Below are 22,806 nucleotides of genomic sequence, written 5' to 3'. Positions count from 1 at the left end.
CACTACAGAACAAATTATGACACACTTAGTGGCTTAGAATGACATACTTAGTGCCTTGGAACAACCCACTTATTATCTCATGGTTTCTGTGCATCAGGAGTCTAGGTATGGCTTAGGGTCCTCTGATCAGAGTCTCAAAAGGTGGCCATCAAGTTGTCGGTCAGAGCTGGGTTCTTGTACGAGGTCTCCTTTCAACCTCATGTGGTTGTCAGACAACACTCAATTCCTTGTAGTTGCAGGATTTGTGGACTTGCTTCTTCAAAGCCAGCCACAGAGAAAGAACAGGGAAGATTGAGAAAGAAAGTCTCAAGTGAGTACAACAGCAGAACATGCCCTTATGCAACATAACGTATCACAGCAGTGATGTCCGTTCACCTTTGATATACTTATTGGTTAGAAGCAAGCGATAGTCCCATTCATAGTGAAGGACGGGGAATACTAGAAGGGCATGAACCCCAACAGCCTCAGAGGCAGGAGTCAAAAGTCTGTCTTCCACAATCACTGAGGCTGCAGACCAGAGTAGTGATAAGATGCTGATAAGTACCTCCCTGGCTTTCTTACCTTCTCTGTCTCTTCATCTTATCCTATACACCCACTCTTTTCTCGCCTTGCACTCCCACCAACCCTGTAAGACCATGCAGCAGCTTCTGATCTTTCCACATTTCCCAGGGATCCATTTGCCAGGAAACAACACCAGAAGACTTTGCTGCTCAGGGCTTTCCTGGGAAGTCCGGGAGAAGGAAAGAAGGCCTTTGGAGGGCTCTGCGTGCATCAGCAGATACATTTCTAGGGCCTCTGCCCCAGGGCCTAGTGTGGGAACGGATTAGCAGGTGATGAGAAGAGGCATGGCTATGTTTAAACCTTTTCACCTATCTAATCTCTTATTGACTGAGAAACATCACAGGGAGGTGTCTGGTAGGAATTAACACTAATTCCTTCCCAACTCTTCAGTGTCTTGGCTCACCCACTGCCTCCTCTGCTGGATGCTCCACGTGGGGTATGTCAGTAAGAGAGGATCCTGGGTAATTGATTGAGAGACTAACACTCCCCTTGGAAATACATTATCCCTGATCCCACCAATGCTTCCTTAAATAAAACACAGTAAAAGTAAGATCTGGGGCATCATGAGAGTGGGGGTAAGCACAGAAACAGCATGGGTTTTATTTAAAGATGAAAGGAGAAGAGATCAAAGAAAAGAAAAATGAAAGAAAAGGAGAGAAGAGAAAAATAAAAGGACTAATTTTTCTCTTAAAGCTTAATTCTGCTGCTAACTGGATCAGACGAGGCCCCCAGGAACCCATTCATTCACAGTGCACAGTTAGGCTTGCTAAAGGGTGGGATTCAAGGTAGAGAGGCTGCCAACAGGAGCCACATGATCAGGGACAGGGTCCTGCTGATTACGAAGGTCCTGGCTCTTGTATCCCAGGTCCAGATTTCCCGGTACACAGCCTGATACAGAGGAGATATTCTGGAAATGTTTATCAAATGCATCGGTATTTTGCTTTTTATGCCAATGTTGATTAAGTCATTCTCCTCCAAGGCTATGGTTACTCCATTTTTATGCACATATAATCTATTCAACCATTTATCAGATACTTATTAAGTGCTATGCTACCCACTCAATGTCAGCCACTGTGATGATAAATAGTGCTCTAATAGTGAATCAGCTGACATGGTTACTTTCCTAATGAGCCCCTGCTGTTGGGCAGAAATCCATACAACCTAAACGGTGTTAAAAGTAACAAGTTTTAAGTTAGAACACAAAGAAGAGGCACTTAACCCCAATTTTATGGGATATAGAAAACATTTTGGAGCAAGTTACATCTAAGACCTAGCTAGTGAAAACAGGCAAGATGGCTTGGCACAGGTGTATTTCATTTAAAGGGAAGAGCATGGTCAAAGGCCCAGATGTCAGCGCAGCACGGTAGAGAAGATGAACATTATTTAGAATGATGAGAGCAGGAACAAGTGCAAGCTTCCAAGTACAGGAAGGTGATATAGTTTGTGCCCCCACCTAAATCTCATCTTGAATTGTCATTCCCATAATCCCTATATGTCGTGGGAGGGACTTGGTGGGAGGTAATTGAATCATGGGGGCAGTTACCCCCATGCTGCTGTCATGATAGTCAGCGAGTTCTCCTGATGGTTTTATAAGGCGCTTTTCCTCCTTTTGCTGGGCACTTCTGCTTGCTGCTGCCATGTGGAGAAGGACATGTTTACTTCCCTTTCTGCCATGATTGAAAGTTTCATGAAGCCTTCCCAGCCCTGTGGAACTGTGAGTCAATTAAACCTCTTTCCTTTATAAATTACCCAGTCTTGGCTATGTCTTTATTAGCAGTGTGAGAACAGTCTAATACAGAAGGACAGGGGTCCTGAGACACAAGCCTAGAGGAATGAGCAGCATTAGTCTATGTTTGGTATTTTCTTCTGAGAGAAATGGAGAACCTCCAGAGGACTTTAAGCAGAAAGAACTACACGATCAGACTTGTGTTTAAAAAGCTTTACCCCTGGCATGGAGAATAGGTTAAAGGGGATAAAACTGAAGGTAGTCAAACTAGTTAGGAGGCTAAAAGACAAGAGTCCAGATCAGAGATAAAGGTGACCTGAATACAGGTAGAAGTGGAGGAGATGGGGAGAAATGAAGAGATTTGGTGGGGGGAGCGGCAGTGGGGGGAACTGCTAGAATTGAATGGCTAATTGGACTTAGGGGAGGTGTCAGGAATGACTTTTCTCCTGGTATTGGTCTTGTGTAACCGGGTAGAGGGTGGTGCCATTTACTGGAGGGAAGACAGATGATGGGCTCGAATATAGAGGAGCTCAGTTATCCATGGAACTTCCAAGTGGAGACACCCAGTAGGTTTCAGGAGGAAAGCCTGGACTAGAGACCAGTATTTGGGTAGCATCAGCATGGGGTGGTAATGAAGGCCACAGCCCAAGTGAGTCTGGGCCAGGAGACATGGATCCTGCAGCCACGTCCCCATCTCTGCTCATGCATCTTCCCCGGGTCAGATGCTTGACTCCCAGCCCACACAAGAAGTGTAGATATGGCTGAGCTCCATTAAAATGAATCTTGCAGCAGTGTTTTGGTCGGGGGACTTCCTTAGCATCAGGTTTCGGCAACAGAAAAGCTTTCTGCTGTTTCTACTGTGATTCCTAGAGCCAGAAATGTGTATTTGGAAAGTTGGCTATTTTTATACTGCCTATATTTGCTGCAATTATTTCCTTTCAGTTTCCCTTAGTGTTTAGTAAAAATCTTTCCAAAAATATCAGCCTGTCTCAGTTGTGTGAAAGGCATAGAAGTAAAGAAAATTTTGTCAAGCTTGGAGCCAACTATTTAAAAGGTGGCTGTGGCTTGAGGAGACTTGGCTTGGTGTCACAGGAGGAACAATCTGGAAAGAGACCCACAAGGAAAGTAAAACCCTGGAGAACAGAGTTGGGGGTCACTTGTGCAGCCACCCCTTGCCACCTGAACAAAATCTTCCAATCTGGTTCTCTACTACCACTTCTAGTGGAGTGTTGTAGAAAGATAAAAGACACTGGTGTCAGAAATGAATTTGAACCCTAACACAGCCACTTAGCAAACTGAGAAACTTTGGGCAAATTACTTAATTATTCTGAGCCTCCATCTTCTCATAGGCAAAATAAAAATAATAACGAACCTTGTGGTGTTTTTAGAATAATGGCTGCAAAACTCAAGGCTTAGAGCCAGCGCTCAGTATACGGTACCTGTTGCAATTATTACCCTGTGGGTGGCCATAAGTAATGAAAATGGCCAAGGACTAGAATTCAGAAATCAAAGATGGTCCTTAAGGAACAGAACCAAGTGGACCAAATGGCAAACATAATGTAGGTTAGCATCTGGTCAAAGCCAGGCAATGTGTTCAAACCCAAGAGGTCTGCAGGAAGCAGAAGGACAGAACAAAGATACATAAGCACCCCCAACCTTTAAAAGATGGCAGTTTGAGACCATGTCCTGCTCTAACTTCTTGCATTTCTCTTGCTGGAACAGAGGTCTACTCGTGGGCTCGGTTTCCCTGTGATCTGAGGCTGGTCCAGTAGCCAGAGAGAGCAGGTGGCTGGAACATTATTGATTTTCTGATATGCTGAGGTGCTCTGTCAAATCATTCATGCTGAGTCCTTGCTGCTTGCCAGTGGCTCTGAGTATAGTCCATAAGCTCTCTCTTTCCTATCCACTCTTTCCCACGATCCCTAAGAAATTGAGCAGGATAAAACCTCAACTGCATTTCCACCTGAGCACCTTCCAAAGACTGGGTGAGTGACTAGAGAGAGAGCAACTCATGGCCTCCAGCCCATTTCCTCCCCCTTGCCAGTTGTCACTGTTCCTCTTCCCACCTGCCTCCAGTGGGGGTGGATGGATTATAGTCACTTCCTAGGAATTAGAGCTGGAGAGATGACAAAATTGCTAGGGAGCAGGTGTATCTGGCATGGATTCACTCTTTTTGGTGGGGGGGTAGATTTTTACAACACTGGAGCTGAAAGAAATCATGAAGATCACAGAATCCGGGGGCTGCAAACTCAAATGTAGTCGCTCAATTCCTCACTCCTTTGTCTTTGGGTCAGAAAAGTGCCCTTCCTGAGAGGCCAGCACATGGTGCTCTCCTGGGGCCACAGGTCTTAAGTTGTCGAAAGAGAATGAGCTTCAAGACTTTTATTCAGAGGAGGGGGATGGAAAGTCATGCCCCTGCTCCTGAATGTGAACGGGGAACCAAGTGGCCCTAGGAGCTGTCAGCATCTAGATCATTAACATAAGAAGTCATCCTGAGATCAAAGGAAACCACAAAGGAGGGTAGAACCAAGAGAGCTGGGGGCAAAGCACAGGAGGACAGAGTAGATTGGAGTTGAAGCCACAGATGTATTGTGAGCCCCTAAATGAAGGAAACTCTGAAAACTGCAGTGCTTTGGGAGTTCCTAGCTGGTGTGCCAGTAAGCCATTGTGAGTCAGATTTTCCATTCCTTGAAATGTCGGAACTTCTTCCTGATTTACTGAGGAATCCCTACCCTACTGTTCTCCTCCCACTTTAGATCAACATGGGCCCAGTCAAAGAAGCCCTTCTTGCCTTACTCCTTTCTGCACTCTATTTGGAATGCTGGCTGCCCTTTGACTTTGGGAAAATTACTTAACCTTTTAGGGTTTCAGGTTTTTTTTTATCAGTGAGGTGGGACAGTAATAGGCCCACCTCATATAATGTACTTAGCCCAGCACATAAGTGCTCAATGGACATTGGTAGTGGTGGTCATCATCGTAAGCAGTAGTAGTAGTAATAGTATTGGTGTTGATATTAGTGATGCTTAATTTTATGTGGTAACTTGACTGGCCACAGGGTGCCTCGATTTAACACTGTTTCTGGAGGTGTCTGTAAAGGCATCGCTACATAAAATTGGCATTTGAATCAGGATTTGGGCTCAGAAAAGCAGATGGCCCTCCCCAGAGTGGGTGGGCATCACCCAATCCACTGAGGGCCTGGATAGAACAAAAAGGTATGGAAGGAGGAATTTGCCTCCCTTTTTATTTTTTCTGCCTCATTGCTTGAGCTGGGACATATCATCTCATCTTCTCCAGCAATCATGCTGGAATTTACACTGTCATTTCTTCCTGGTTCTCAAGCCTTCAGACCCAGACTGAATTATACCACTGACTTTCCTGGGACTCCGGCCTACAGAGAGCAAGCAGGCTGCAGACTGGGGGACTTCTCAGTACTCATAAACATGTAACACAATTTTTATATATATTTATATGTGTCTATCTCAGCACAGAAATAGAATATACTTATTTCATCCCTTTCCATTGAACATATACATACATTTTATATCTATTATATATAGAGAGAGATAATACATAACTGTAGGTATATGGAGAGAGCAAGGGTATATAGTACATAAATTAATCTGTAAATATGTTTTATAAATGTGTATCTATATGTTCATATATACATATACAAACCCTCTCTCCATATACCTACATATACATGTATGTATATATTCAATGGAAAAGGATGAAATATATATATATATATATATATTCTATTGGTTCTGTTTCTTTGAGGAACCCTAATACAGTATTATTGCCCAAACCCTAATCCTGAGAAAGTTCTTCCAAATCTGCCATGTGCCCTCCCCTGACTTCCCATCCAATACAGGTCCATTAACTTCCCTGCTCTACAGTCTGGGGTAAGTTACTGGGGTAAGATCAGTTAACTTCGTATCTGTTCTTGCACAGCCTAGGGAAAAGCACAAGGTTTAAGAAGGCCTGGAAGGGGAGACCTAGCCAGTTGCCAGTTAAGAAGAGTAATGGTGTGACCTGGGTGACAGCCAGATCAAGTTGTCTTATCAGAGCAGCTGACAGAGAAAACAGCTGAACAGACTAATCCAAAGCAAAGCCCTTACTGTTACACTGCTAGCCAACACAGGCATGCCCAAGTCAATTAATAAGCCTAAAGATAAGGAGCAGGGTAAAAATTTGGGTGCAAATTGGAAGACAACTGGAGCAGGGCAGGAGGAAGAACAGATTCCATAGTGATGGTTATTCTGCCCTGTGATCTTTATTGAACTGAACTGCTTTCTCTAGACACTATTGTTACCAAAGGAAATAACACGTTCTCAGTCTACCTTACTGCTCATTGGTTGTGTGGGTCACAGGAATGGGGGTGAGGGACTGGTTTAAAGGATCAGGATCAGGGTGAACAAAAACTACCGAGGCTTCAGTGTCAGTTATCCCAAAGCCCACATGGATTGTGTGATTCTGTAAATCCTAAACTAAATAGGGGCAACCATCTCTGATATTTATTTTGTGCAACTGTCAACCTCAAGTACCATCCTGAATTCTGTATATGACAGTCACCAGCCTGCCTGATACCTTGTTGATCACCTTTTCCCCATGCTACCAAGCCATGCCAGGTGGACAGAACAATTCTCCAGGGAAACCAAGAGCTATCACTTCCTTTTTCTACCTAATACATTTTGTCCCATGATAATCCATTTGTCATACTGACTTTCTCCTTCCTGCTGGCAGCAACCACAGCCCCTCTCATTACACGACTGCCAGGCTTGCTTCAGCCTGAACTGCTGCAGAATTAACTTGTCATGTCCGCTCCACCATGGGAACCTGTGGGGAGTCAGAGCCTCAAACAGCTGAAACACTGGAGGGAAAGATGATTTCCCACCTGTGTCATTTCCATCTACAGCACCATGGTGCACTCATTAAGGCGTGGGTTGGAAGGTGCTATGGACAATGTGCACTGGGAGGATGGAACCTGCTTTTGAACTTAAAACCATAAAGACACGTATTTGTAAGACATTTTGCACCTTTCAAAAACATTCTCAGATGTGAACAGGCCATAGGGAGGTGATTATTTCTCTTTTCACAGAGTTAGTTGCCATGTTGCAGAGAAATCTCTGAACTCTAAATCAGAAGCATCAGTTTCAGTAATGTCTCTGCTACTAACCAATTTATGAATCTATGCAAAGTCACTTAACTTTTCCAATCCGCAGCTTTTTCAGCTCCAAAATGAAGGCAATAAAACCAATGTTAAAGGCACTTGATTAAATGAAGATAATTTTTAAATGCTTTATAAGTTTTGAAGTACTATACACATTGATCCATTACAATGATTATACTATGAAACAGCAGCTCAAGCCACAATGAAGCATCAGAGAAGGCAAGTAGGGCAGTGGGTGCCCAGGAGTTCTGGTCTCTACTCCTTTTTCTCACTCTGTGGCCTGGGGTGAGTTATTTAACTTTCTTGTGGATCCATTATTTCATTTGTAAAATGGAAAATAATAAAAACTATTTTGAGATTAATTTTGAGGATTACATTAGATAGTGCAAGTAAAGTATTCTAGCACACAGGCTAGCCTACCATAAACCTTCAACGAACAGTTAGCATCATCATCAGTATTAACTTCTGGTTAACTAAACGTCTGGACCAGAATCCATGATTTCTGGTTTAGTGCTGCAGAAGTTTCTGTTAATTTGATGAACCTGACCTCAAACCACAGACTGTTAGAACTAGGAGCACACGATACCATGGTTACCTTTCTGTTACTACAGACAAGAAATCTGGAGCTTACGTAAGAAAGATAAGAAAGCAAATTGTTCAAGGTCATAGATGGAATAGGAAAAGAGCTCAGACTTCAGGTCCAGTTCTGGGTTCTTAGTCCAGTATGCCTTCTACCATCCCATGGAGACAGACTCACAGATCTTGGAACCGCAAAGACTGTGAGAGATCATCTAGCTCATTCCATCGCCCATGGTGGAAGGAAGTCACAATGCAGAGAAAGAAAATGGCATGGCATGGTTACACAGGGGCTGGAAGTCATTCCAGTACATATCTTAACACACCATATTGTACACCATGAATATACCCTATTTTTATATGTCAATTATGCTTTAAGCTGGAAAAAAAAGAATGGACAAAAAAATGTATGATACACTTTGTCCATCTGATTCCAGAGTTTAAGCACATATTTCCTCAGTTTCTGTTTATTCTCACTTGTGGAAACTCAGGCTTAGAGAGGCAAGTGATTTTCCCATGGTTTAACAGTGATGGAGAGAAGAGCTGGCAGGACTGCCCAGTCCTCCCACTCCAAGTCCTCAGCAATTTCCATCAGGTAGTATTTCTTTTATGCAACCTTCACGTGTATACTTTCTGACCAAGCCTTCCTTGGCTTTAACATCCTGGGATTCACATACAAAGGTGTTTGGAACATTGGGACCAGGTCATGGTGGACAAGGATGATGCTATTCTGCCTACATGAGAAGAGAAGTGGGGAATAGGATTTGGCAGGTGTCAGGCAACTAGATTGTCAAGGGAATGAAAACTACTTCCTTTAAAACGGGTGTAAGGGACTAGCCACGCTTAGCTTGAAGAGTAGAGTCCTACCTTCGTGTGGCAAGCCATGAAACTTCTTTACAAATTATCTGAAAAATGCCAGGTAGAAGAGGAAATGGATTAACAAACATGTGTTATTTGGATTCTGGAGTCAGAGAGCCCTGGTTTTGAATTCTGACTTTACTGCTTCATAACCATGAAAGCTTCCTCAAGTGAGTTGGCCTCATGGGCCTCAGATTACCTACATCTGCCGCACATAATCCAGTGTGAATAATGATGCCCTTGTCCACCTGACTCCAGAGCCCATGTGACTGCACTGAGGATTAAAATGAGCTAAATCCCAATCCAACATTCTTTCCACCTCAATGTTCAAAAACCTTACAAGGCCCTCAAGAGTCAATTTCCAAAGTAGGAGGTAGGATTACAAAGAATTTCCAAAGCCCTAAATTGTGTGATAATACGTGCCACTTCAATAGACTCAGATATATGTCATATGTCTGTAGCATTTGAGGGGGGAATTACGTCATTTAATGTGTATCAGCATCTGTAAATGATACAGGTGCATTTAATTATGTGGGTTCTCCATAGAATTACTTTGCCCAAGAAGGTTGTCAGCAGTAGTTTTCATAAAACAACTCTATAGTTCCTTTGAGACTTCCTGGTATGCAGAGATAAAAAGAAAAGGCTAATTTCATTATTTTTCAAAAGAAAAAAAAAAAGCCTTACTCAGTAGAGGATCCCCCAGTATTCACAACCCGGTACTCCAATCTAAAACAGGCTTCATTCAGGCAGGTGCGGTAGTTCACGCCTTTAATCCCAGCACTTTGGGAAGCTAAGGTGGGCAGATCACCTGAGGTCAGGAGTTTGATACCAGCCTGGCCAACATGATGAGACCTCCACCTCTACTAAAAATATAAAAATTAGCTGGGTGTGGTGATGCGTACCTGTAGTCTCAACTAGTTCGAGGAGGAGGCAGAAGAATTGCTTGCAGCCAAGAGGTGGAGGCTGCAGTGAGCTGAGATCATGCCACTGCACTCCAGCCTCAGTAAGAGTGAGACTCCGTCTCAAAAATTAAAAAAAAATTTTTTAAAAAAAAGGCCCCATTCCTTTCTTGGATTCCCCATTCCTTTGCTTCTGGTTTCTTCTCTGGGCTAGCCTATTCAGATCGATGTTTGGGTTAGCTGAACTTCATGATTAGTTTTCAATTTATTCTTTCTTCCTTGATCTGGCCCACCCCTGTGCCAAGCTCAGGTTTTCCCAAATCTTCTTGCTACTACTGCTACTAATAACAACATCACTCATTCATGGAGAAGTTGCAACTCATTGAGATGGAAATAAAAAATGATTGTATTTTTTCAGGACCTCTCCCCAAACTGTTATATCTATTTTACTGAAATTTTATGGAAATACATATATAAAGAAGCATGCACAAATTACAATAAATTCCACAAAGCCAAAAACATTTGTAACTATGGCACAGGTCAAAAAATAGAGCATTACCAGGAAAACAGGAGCTCCCTTTGAGCTCTCTCATGTCACTATTTCCTTCTCTTCTCCAAAGCTAACTATTATTTTTACTTCTAACATCAGAAACTATTTCTATATTTTATGAACATTACCACAATGGAGTTATACAGTATACATTATTTTGTGTCAAACATTGTTTACTCAACATTACCTAATATCCACTCACATTGTGAATAGCAGTATTTTGCTCATTTTCATGGCTTAATAGTACTCTTTTTATGGATATGCCATAAGAGATCAAATCGGTCTTCTGTTGGACATTTAGATTTCCAGTTTGGAGCTATTATAAATAATGCTGCTATAAAACGCCTCCACATTTAATTTGGTGCACATATGTATACTTTTCTGTAGGATATATCTCTAAGGGTAGCATCACTGGGTCATAATATCTGCATATATTCTGTTTCAGGAGTTATTGCTAAATAGTTCACCAAATTGGTTGTACTAATTTACACTCCCACCAGCAATGTTTGAGAATAATGATTTCTCCAATTCCGTGCTAAAATTTAGTATTGTCAGTCTCTTTAAATCATGCTGGTGGCTGTGTAGGGTTATCTTATTTATCTCATTTTATTTAATTTACATTTTCCCAGTGAATAAGGAGACCAAGCACATTTTTATTTGCTTCTTGGAATAGTTGAATGTCTTAATTTTTGAGGTTTTTTGAAGTCGGTTTATTGAAATACGGTGACATACAGAAGCATTTGCTTATTTTTCTATTTGTTGATTTTTTTTAATTGACTGATAGGAATATACATATATAACATATATGTACTTTTTTGGTTTTTTAAGACGAGGTTTCACTCTTGTTGCCCAGGCCGGAGTGAAATGGCAAAAATCTCGGCTCACTGCAACCTCCACCTCCTGGTTGAAGTGAGTCTCCTGCATCAGCCTCTCAAGTAGCTAGGATTGCAGGTACCTGCCACCACACCCAGCTAGTTTTTTGTATTTTTGGTAGAGTCAAGGTTTCACCATGTTGACCAGGCTGGTCTTGAACTCCTGACCTCAGGTGATCCACCCACCTTGACCTCCCAAAGTGCTGGGATTACAGGTGTGAGCCACCACACCCAACCTACATGTATTTGAAATACATATATATATATATATATATATATATATATATATATTCTGAATTTGAATTTTTATGTATACAACATACATATAGCAAGTATCTTCATCCACATAATTCTTTCAATGAATAGAAAGTTCTCAGTTTAACATATTCCAATCTAGAAAATATTGGTGCATTTGTCTTTGCCTATCTTTCACATTTAAATCTAAAATCTCATCATTGATTCTTGTGAACAGTGTGGCATATGTGTCATTAACTTTTTAAAATTAAGAAACTCGGTAGACTCAGAACCAATTATTAAACAGCCTTTTCTCACTATGTTGTAGGCCAGATCTAACAATACCACACAGTGGCCCTTTAAAATCCCCAGTCATGAGGCTAACACTAACCCTAACTCCCGCTACTCCCTAATCCTTCCCCTTCCTGTTACATGACTGCCTAGAGCTTTACCTCTTTCACTTTGTCCTGCCAAAATTCAATCTCCCCAGCTCCACCCCTCTCAACTGCCCAAAACCATCTCCTCCCATCACCTCACTCCTGTAGCTTATGTTGGAGGAAGAGGAGAAACCAGTTTTCAAAGAATTCTGATATCTGGTGTATTAATCCAGTTGGGTTACAATAACAAAATACAGTAGTTTCCCCTCATCAGCAGGAAATATGTTCCAAGAACCCCAGTGGTTACCTGAAACCTTGGATACTACAGAACCTTATACATACCATATATTTTCCTATACATACATACCTAGGATTGGGTTAAGTTTATAAATTAGGCATGACACTCTGTGTTTTGTGGCTATTGAGTAAAATAACGGTTACTTGAATTCAAGCGCCGCAATACTGTGACAGTCAATCTGGTAATGGATTTGGCTGCAAAGTGACTAACTCAGGTAGCATATACAGCATGGATCTATCAGACAAACAGGATGATCCACATTCCAGGGTGGACAGAGTGGGACAGTGCAAGATTTCATTATGCTGCTCAGAACAGCACATAGTCTAAAACTTACGAATTGTTTATTTCTAGACTTTCCCTTTTAATCTTTTCAGACCCCAGTTGACTAAAGATAACTGAAACCACGGAACACAAAACCTGAAATAAGGGGTGACCACTGTACCACGGGGTGTGGCTTAAACAACAAAAATTTATTCTCTCATAGTTCTGAAGTCTGGGAGGTCCAAAAGCAAGCTACCACCTGATTCGGTTTCTGGTGAAGAATATATATGTTATATATGTATATTCCTTGTAGGTGGCTGCCTTTTCCTTGTATTCTCCCATGGTAGAGAGAGAAAGAGAGCAAGCTTTCTAGTGTCTCTTCTTATAAAGATACTAATCCTACTGTATCACCCCCCAATTATGATCTCAAATAAACTTAATTACCTTCTTATAGACACTACTTTCAAGCACAGTCACATTGGCAGTTGGGGATTTAACATACAAATTTAGGAGGAAGACACAGTTTAGTCCATAATATTCTGCCCCAACCCCCTCAAATTCATGTCCTCATCACATGCAAAATGCATTCCTTCCATCCCAACTGCCGCAAATATCTTAATTAATTCCAGCATCAACTCTGAAGTCTGAGGTCCAAAGTCTCATCTAAATATCATCTAAATCAGGTATGAATGACACTTAATGTATGATTAATCCTGAGACAAAATTCTTCTCTAGTTTTGAAACTGTGAAACCAGACAAATGATGTCTTCTGAAGTACAGTAGTGGGACAAGTGTTAATATAGACATACCCATTCCAAAAAAACAGAAATAGAAGGAAGGGGTGATGGGTCCCTGAAAGGTTTGGCTGTGACCTCACCCAAATCTCATCTTGAATTCCTGTGTGTTGTGGGAGGGATGCAGTGGGATCTAATTGAATTACATGGGGCAAGTCTTTCCCATGCTGTTCTTTTGATAGTGAGTAAGTCTCATGAGATCTGGTGGTTTTAAAAAGAGGAGTTCCCCTGCCAAATCTCACTCTCTTTGTCTGCTGCCATCCGTGTAAGACAAGACTTGCTCTTTCTTGCCTTCTGCCATGATTGTGAGGCTTCCCCAGCTACCTGGAACTCCAAGTCCAATTAAACCACTTTTTGTAAATTGCCCAGTCTCTGGAATATCTACCAGCAGCATGAAAATGGACTAATACAGTACATTGGTACTAGTAGAGTGGGGCATTGCTGAAAAGATACCTGAAAATGTGGAAGCAACTTTGGGACTCAGTAACAGACAGAGGTTGGAACAGTTTGGAGGGCTCAGAAGACCACAGGAAAATATGGAAAAGTCTGGAACTTCCTACAGACTTGTTGAATGTCTTTGACAAAAATGTGGGTAGTGATGTGAACAATAAGGTCCAGGATGAGGTGGTCTCAGATGGAGATGAGGAACCTGTTGGGAACTGGAGCAAAGGTGACTTTTGTTAGGTTTTAGTAAAGAGACTGGTGGCATTTTGCCCCTGCCCTAGAGATTTGTGGAACTTTAAACTTGAGAGAGATGATTTAGGGTATCTGATGGAAGACATTTCTAAGCAGCAAAGTATTCAAGAGGTGACTTGGGTGCTGTTAAAAGCATTCAGTTTCATAAGGAAAGCAGAGGATAAAAGTTTGGGAGATTTGCAGCCTGACAATGCAATAGAAAAGAAAAATCCCATTTTCTGAGTAGAAATTAAAGCCAGTTGTAGAAATCTGCAAAAGTAACAAGGAGCCAAATGTTAATCCCCAAGACAATGGGGAAAATGTCTCCAGGGCATGTCAGAGGTCTTCATGGCAGCCCTTCCCATCACAGGTCCAGAGGCCTAGGAGGAAAAAGTGGTTTCGTGGGCCCAACCCAGGGTAACATTGTTGTGTGCAGCCTAGGGACTTGCTGCCCTGCATCGCAGCTGCTCCAGCTGTGGCTGAAAGGTGCCACTGGAGTGCTCAGGCCATGACTTCAGAGGATGCAAGCCTCAAGCCATGGCAACTTCCATGTGGTGTTGTGAGTGCACAGAAGTCAAGAACTGTGGTTTGGGAACCTCTCCCTAGATTTCAGAAGATGTACGGAAACACCTGGATGTCCAGGCACAAGTTTGCTGCAGGGGTGGGGCTCTCATGGAGAACCTCTGCTACAGCAGTGCAGAAGGGAAACGTGGGGTCAGAGACCCTACACAGAGCCCCTACCGGGGCACTGCCTAGTGCAGCTGTGAGAAGAGCGTCACTGTCCTCCAGATCCCAGAATGGTGGATCCACCAACAGTTTGCATGAAAAGCCGCAGACACACTACACCACCCAGTGAAAGCAACTGGGGGGAAGGCTGTACCCTGCAAAGCCACAGGGGCAGAGCTACCCAAGATCATGGGAACCCAATTCTTGCATCAGCATGACCTGGATGTGCGACATGGAGTCAAAGGAGATCATTTTAGAGCTTTAAGATTTGACTGCCTCACTGGATTTTGGACTTGCATGGGGTCTGTATCCCCTTTGTTTTGTATTAGCCAATTCCTCCCTTTTGGAATGGCTGTATGTACCCAATGCCTATACCCACACGGTATCTAGGAAGTAACTAACCTGGTTTTGATTGCACAGGCTCATAGGTGGAAGAGACTTGCCTTGTCTCAGATGAGACTTTGGTCTGTGGACTTTTGAGTTAATGCTGAAATGAGTTAAGACTTTGGGGGACTGCTTGGAAGGCATGATTAGTTTTGAAATGTGAGGTTTGGCAGAGGCCAACAGTGGAATGATATGGGTTGGCTGTGTCCCCACCCAAATCTCATTTTGAATTTCCTTGTGTTGTGGGAAGGGCCTGGTGGGAGGTAATTGAATCATAGGGCAAGTCTTCCTCATGCTGTTCTCATGATAGTAAGTCTCACGAGATCCGATGGTTTCAAAAAGAGGAGTTCCCCTGCAAAAGCTCTCTCTTTGCCTGCTGCCATCCATGTAAGACGTGACTTGTTCTTCCTTGCTTTCTGCCATGATTGTAAGGCATCCCCAGCCATGTAAGTCCAATTAAACCTGTGTTTTGTAAATTGCCCAGTCTCAGGTATGTCTTTATCAGCAATATGAAAATGGATTAATATAGTCCCAAATGAGTCCAAAACCCAGCAAGGCAAATTGCATTAGATATTAAGCCTCATGAATAATCCTCGGTTGGCTTGATGTCCCACTTTCCAAACTCACTGGAATGGCAGCATCACCCTCCTGGCTGTGCTGGGCAGCCCTTGTCCTTCAGCTGGGTGCAGCAATCCCCCCGCCCCTTTGTCTTGGCAAGATTTGGCTCTCAGAAGTCACCATCCATAAGGGTTTCTTCATGGGCTTCCCTCCCAAAACCAAAAATGAAACATCCTTGTCTCCTGGGCCTGTGTGGGAGTGGCAGCTCTGAAGACCTCTGAATCTCTTTCAGAGTGATTTTCCCTTTTCTTGAATAATAGTGCATATTTGCAGTCAGATACCTCTATGGTTTAATCTTGTAGATTCCAGGAAGTCCAACAGCCTTCCTTCAACTCCATTCCACTTTCTCTGCCTGCTTTAGTTCAAACTGGCAGTGTCGGCTGGTATCATCCCATCTCTATTCCTGACTTCTGCTGAGATGACTGATTAGGTCTACAAGTCATATTCATGATCTCCTTATCAAATGGTTGTTTAGTCTTATAGTTAGTGTTCTCTTCAGAACAAGCTTTCTTGTTTTTGTTTTTGATATGGATACTCAGAATTTTTCAAGTCTTCAAGTTCTGGTTTGGTTTTGCTTAACAATTTTTTTTTTTTTTTTTTTTTTGAGATGGAGTCTCGCTCTGTCACCCAGGCTGGCGTGCAGTGGCATGATCTCGGCTCACTGCAATCTCTGCCTCCCAGGTTCACGCCATTCTCCTGCCTCAGCCTCCCAAGTAGCTGGGACTACAGGCACCCGCCACCACGCCCAGCTAATTTTTTGTATTTTTAGTAGAGACGGGGTTTCACCATGTTAGCCAGGATGATCTCGATCTCCTGACCTCGTGATCTGCCCGCCTTGGCCTCCCAAAGTACTGGGATTACAGGTGTGAGCCATCACGGCTGGCCCAACAATTTCTTATTTAATCCATTCCTCTTCTTTCACAATTTACCATATGAATTCAGGAGAAACCAAGCCTCTCCTTCAACATTAGCTTAGGAATCCCCTCAGAATGAGTCCTATAAAAATGAATCCCATGTTGTTGCCCAAAAATTCCACCTTCTGCAACACACTAGAACACATTTCTGTCAAGTTCTTTGCCATTTTATAACAAAGGTTTTTTTTTTTCCATTTACAATAACAAATTCCTTATTGCCACTGGAGACCTCACCAGTATCTCCCTTTAACATCCACACTTTTATAGTATGCATCTCAGAACTCTTCCAGTCCATACATCTTACTGAGTTCCAAAGCCACTTTCACATTTTTCAGGCATTTATTACAGCAGCACCACAGTTCTTAATACCAAAGTATGTATTAGACTGCTTGGGCTGCTATAACAAAATATTATAGATTGGGTAGCTTAAATAACAGAAGATTTCAGCTGATTTAATTTCCGTTCAGAGCTCTCTTCCTGGCTTGTAGATGGCCACCTTCTTGCTGTGTCCTCACATGGTGGGGAGGACAAGCTCTCTGGTATCTCTTCCTATAAGGACACTAAATCCTGTTAGTATCAAGGCCCCACCCTTATGACCTCATTTAACTTTAGTTACCTCCTTGTAGGCCTATCTTACACTAGGGGCTAGGGCTTCAACATATGAATTTTGGGAACACAATTCAGTCCATAGCATCTGTTAATACAAGTCTTACCATTTTATTCTGCTTTATCAAGATTGTCTTGGTGGTTCTTGGTATTTTCAATTATTATATAAATTTTAGAATCAATTTTTTGATTTTCACAAAAATACTCTAGTAGTATAATTAACCTGTAGATCAGATTGAAGAGAAGTGATATATCAAAAATATTTAGTCTTCCAATTTATAAATATGGTATATCCTTCCATTTATGTTTGGTACTTTTTATGGGGATAAATCTAACAAGCCTTATACTTGTTAGATTTCTTATTTAATCCATCCCTGATTATATATATTGATATATTGATGTTATTGGAAACATTAAGATTTTTATTTTCTATTTATCAATGTGAATTTTGAATATTGACTTTGTGTACTGATTGTATATCAATCTTCTAAGCTTATTTATTAATTAATAATTTATACCTTTGTTCTCTGGATTATTTATATACACAATTATGTTAGTTGGTTTTTGTTTTCTATCAATTACATTTAAAATTTAAGTATGTTAAATTTTTTCATTATGTATGCAGACATGTCTGATTCTTTCCATTTTGTGAATTTCTGATTATATATTTTGATGTTACATTGTCTGATACATATTCACAATTGTCATATCCTAGAGATGTATTAACCTTTTATCGTTATAAAACATTATTTACCTCAAATAATAATAAATTCAACATTCTCTTCTATTAATATAGCTTTGATAGACTGTTTCCACTCCTCTAAATACATTTAAGGAATATCTCTTAAATGCAGTTGTGGCACTTAATTCAATTTTTAAATCCTTGTCTTTAATTGGAATATTTAATCCATTTACATTTAATGTAACTATTAAATATAAGCCCAAATTTGAGGTTATAACTAAAATCTTACTATTTGTTTTTATTTTTTTCCCTCTATTTTTTTCTCTGATCTCTTGACTTTGCATTTAAAAAAATATTCATGTCTCCTCCTACTAGTTTGCCAATTATATATATTTTTTGCTATTCTTTTAATGATTACAAAAGACATGAAAAATTTATCATTGACTTATCAGAATCTAATAGAAATTATTTTTTATACCACTTCCCAGACAATGCAAAAGCACAAGTATTTTATATTTAACTCACTTGCATTTTGTATTATTGTCACACATTCTACATAGGGCTTAAGCCCTAAGAAGTATTATTATATATTATTTTATTGGTATGTTTAAATCTTCATTTTTTAACTTACACACATATTTACTTCTTCTGTTGCTTTTCATTTCTTCTTTAATTCTGTGCTATTCTGAGAATATTTTCTCCTACATGAAGATCTTTGGTATTTCATTTAACATGGGTAAGATGATAATAAATTCAGTTTTTCTTTAATTGAAAATGTCTACTTCACTTTCATTTTTGCTCTGAGCAGAATTTTAAGTTGGCAGTTATTTTAGCACTTTGAAATTTATTTGCCTTCTGAACTCTCATTTCTATCGAGACACAAGTTTTCTTACTGATGCTCTTTTGAATGTAACGTGTCCGTTTGCTCTGGCTACACCTTCAAAGTTTTCTATTTGTCTTTGGTTTTCAACTGACTTACTCTAATGGCCTACGTGTGTTTTCTTTTTATTTATTAATCTAGAGATCTGTTAAACATCTATAATCTGTGACTTAAGTTTGTCATTCATCAGTTTAGACAAATTCTCTGCTAATATCTCTTCAAATATTGTTTCTGCTTTATTCTTTCTCACTTCTATTCTGTGATTTCCCTTATACATGTTAGTCTTTTTCACTCCAGTGTTGTATATTTTGCATTTTTTTCTGTATATCCCATTAATTTTTCTCTTCATGTTCATGTCTGGATTTTTTTCAAATAGATCACCGTTATAGTCTTTCTTTGCTCCCATCTAATCTACAGTTAAACCAAGTAATCGAATTCTAAACTTTAGTTACTGCATTTGTGTATTTGAAAATTTTAATTTATTTTTCTGGTTCCCAGGTTTATGATGAAAATTTCCAATTTATCTAAATCTTTGAGGATGTTAATATTCTTAAAGTCCATTTTCAATAACTTTAGTATCTATATCTCCTGTGCATATCTTTTCATTATTGGTTTTTCTTGTTTTGCCTTCTAGTACACTTTGTAATATTTTATCAAATGTTATTTTCCATAATAATGTTTAATGGGGACTCTGAAAAATGTTATTTTTTCTAAAGAGAGGATGTTATTTTATTTGTAATTAGCAATAAGGGTAAAGATAGATCATCTCCGTTCTTATTTTATAAAGGATTTTGTAAAGACTAGTCTATTTCCAGTTTTGTTTCTAGCAGAAGGCAGCCCTTTGTTTTTTTTTTTTTGTTTTTTTTTTTTAAAGTCTCACTCTGTCATCTAGGCTGGAGTGCAGTGGTGCAATCTCGGCTCACTGCAACCTCTTCCTCCTGGGTTTAAGTGATTCTCTTGCCTCAGCCTCCTGAGTAGCTGGGATTATAGGCACACACTACCACACCCGGCTAATTTTTTTTTTGTATTTTTAGTAGAGACGGGGTTTCACCATGTTGACCGGGATGGTCTTGGTCTCCCGACCTCATGATCCACCCGCCTCGGCCACCCAAAGTGCTGGGGTTAGAGGCATGAGCCACTGCGCCAGGCCATGATTCTTAATTAAAATTTGGTTTCCAGGTCTATGATGAAAATTTTCAATTCATCTAAATTTTTGAGCATGTTAATATTTTTAAAGTCCATTTTTAATAACTGTAGTCTCTTTTTTAAATTAAAAATCCTGAAGGGCTGCCTACAACTAGTGGGGTTTCTCCTTGATAAGCCCTGAAGTCTAATTATTTTCCCCCTCCATGCCTATGAGATGGGTGGAAGCTTTGCCTGTCTATGCAGTCTTTTAACCACCACTTTTTGCTCAGCCTCTCAAGTCCCTCTTTTGAATCAGCAAATGTGTTACAGAGAAAAGTAGCACCCAAAGTCAGGTTGACTTCTCTCTGGAACCTTGACCCCTCAAGTCTTAGCTGTCTTGATAACTCTCCAGTTCCTTCAGATTGATTTAGTTTTGTCCAGTTTTTCTTCTTGTTCTTGGTGGGAGGGTTCATCTGAACAAGCTAATTCACCTTTGCCAAAAGTAGAAATTCCAACTGTATCACAGGAAGTCCCCTCTCCCCTTAATAATGTGTTTCTTAGTGGCATGTTGGCACCAACCCACCACTCTTTCACCATTTTAATGTCTAACACTTTGTCCCATTCAAAGCACTTCCCTGTTTCAGAGGAGCCTAAGCTACAAGTGGGGTGGTGGGGAGAAACGCTCTATTTTACCTTGCTTCCTCCCTGAATGTCCTCTGGTTTAAGCTGGCAGGAGAAACAAGGAGACAGAAGTGTCTTTACATGAAGGCACATACCACAGTGAGTTGGCAGGTCTTTTTCTGTCAATAGCCTCTGCTCCTTCACATTGATGGGCTTACAGATTCTTTGTGTAACAGTCACCAAAATGCTGACTCTTTCATGAAAAACACTTGGTTAATCATGAGCCCTGTGGGTCTCCAAACCCTAAAACCCTAAATACATACACCACCTAGTTCAAGTTTGTGCTTTCCACCTTCTCAATCCCTAATACCGTTGCTATACACTTTTTTTTTTTTTTTTTTTTTTTTTTTGAGACAGAGTCTCACACTGTTGCCTGAGCTGGAGTGCAGTGGCACAATCTCGGCTCACTGCAACCTCCACCTCCCAGGTTGAAGCAATTCTCCTGCCTCAGCCTCCCAGGTAGCTGGGATTCCAGGCATGCACCACCACGCCCAGCTAATTTTTGTATTTTTAGTAGAGACGGGGTTTCACTACATTGGCCAGGCTGGTCTCGAATGCCTGACCTCGTGATCCACCCGCCTTGGCCTCCTAAAGTGCTGGGATTATAGGCATGAGCCACCACGCCCGACCTTTTTTTTTCTGAGACAGAGTCTTGCTCTGTCACCCAGACTGGAGTGCAGTGGCGTAATCTTGGCTCACTGCAACCTTCACATCCCAGGTTTAAGCAATTCTCCTGCCTCAGCCTCCTCAGTAGCTGGGACTACAGGCTAGATTCCCTTCATTTAGACCTCAGTTTTATTGAGTACGAATTTAGCAAAACAGCTCAAGCCCAGCTGGCTTCTGGGGTTTCTTTTCGATCCATAGGAAACTTATATATCTTATCCATGCCAAATAGAATATGGAACTGCCTTGTTGGAGGAGAGGATAAGGCTGATTTTAATCAGCTCTGCCATCTCTCTCCTATTTCTTTCTCTTAATCTCAAAATTATTAAACATTCTACAGATCCAGCGGCATTATAAAATTTCTACAAGAGTTGTACAAGATCCCAGTGCAGAGGACAGAGGTGTCAGTATGGATATACTGACACTCTCCTTTGTCCCTCTGGTTTGAGTGGAGAAGTGAAGTAATGAGCAATGGGAAAAAGCCTCTCTTCGTAAGCAGTTTTCTCCCCAGAGCAGCTTGTCTCATTTGCAGCCCTCATCTAATATTGACTATCTGAGGACTCTAGTGGGCAAGAGCTACAGACAGTGTCTAAACTGGTGCCTTGTAGTTAGCCCTCTGAGATGGGGGCTGATATCAACTGATGGCAGTTTTGTTAAGTTGCAATATGTGATACTTACCTTCTTTACTCAATTTTGGACCTTAGCCAAAATTCTAGAAGAACAAGAAAAACCCTGCTTGACACCCTTAGAATAACAATTGTTATTAATAACACATAGGAAAATACAATACATATTATATTAAGCATACTTCAAATACTTTGCAAGTTCATCCTCTACCTTATTTTAATCTTTATAACCACCCTATGAGGAAGATACTATAGTAGTCCTCCCTTATCCACAGTTTCACTTTCCATGGTTTGTTACCTCTGGTCAACCATACTCAAAAAATATTAAATGGAAAATTCCAGAAATAAACAATTCTTAAGTGTCAAATTGTATGCTGTTCTGGTAGTGTAATGAAATCATAGGCCATCCTGCTTGAGCCATGAATTATCCCAGTTTACAGCATATCCGTGTTGTATACACTACTTGAATTAGCCACTTAATAGCCATCTCAGTTATCAGATTGACTTCCAGGGTATCACACTGTTTGTACTTACGTAACCCTTATTTTGCTTAGTAATGGATAGAAAGTGCAAGAGTATTGTGCTTAATTTATAATTTAAACTTTATCATGGATATGTATACACAAGAAAAAACATAGTAAATATAGGGTTCTAGACTATCCACCTTCAGTCATCCACTGGGAGTCATGGAACCTATTCCCTGCTGATAAGGCTATCCCCAAGGTACTGGTAAGGAAACAACAGGATAGAGAAGAAATTATCCCCAAGATCACACAATTTGTAAGAAGTAGGCTGTGTTCAAATGCAGTCACCCAAGATCTTCAACTCAATGCAGGAAGTTTCCACGGTCTGAAAGAAGCAACAACCTCCCATGCCCAACGAAGTCACCAGCAAGTTGACCAGAGCAGGTGGGGAACGCAGGTGCAATGAACAAATACATCCAGCTCCTCTGAGGACAGTTCCCCTTCCCTCCACTCCCTATGCCCACAGAGGACAGAAATGCATAATGAAAGCTGAAAAACTACTTTTCAAACACCTTAAACTCAACTG

The 22,806-nt window shown here is 40.9% G+C and overlaps 1 long non-coding RNA gene across 1 annotated transcript in view; it reads left to right on the top strand.

Annotated features, from left to right (window-relative positions):
* Positions 1-231: 231 nt before the first annotated feature.
* The window catches only part of LOC129467806 (uncharacterized), a 116,153-nt gene continuing 93,578 nt past the window's right edge, over positions 232-22,806 (top strand). The window contains exons 1-2 of the long non-coding RNA XR_008652478.2: positions 232-310; positions 2,210-2,275. This is a non-coding gene — a long non-coding RNA (uncharacterized lncRNA). The remainder of the gene's footprint in view (positions 311-2,209; positions 2,276-22,806) is intronic.

The sequence above is a fragment of the Symphalangus syndactylus genome, chromosome 18 (genome assembly GCF_028878055.3).
Source record: "Symphalangus syndactylus isolate Jambi chromosome 18, NHGRI_mSymSyn1-v2.1_pri, whole genome shotgun sequence".
In the NCBI taxonomy this organism is placed as follows: Eukaryota; Metazoa; Chordata; class Mammalia; order Primates; family Hylobatidae; genus Symphalangus; species Symphalangus syndactylus.
The sequence above is the reverse complement of the archived record's forward strand: the minus strand, read 5'-3'. Positions and strand labels throughout refer to the sequence as shown.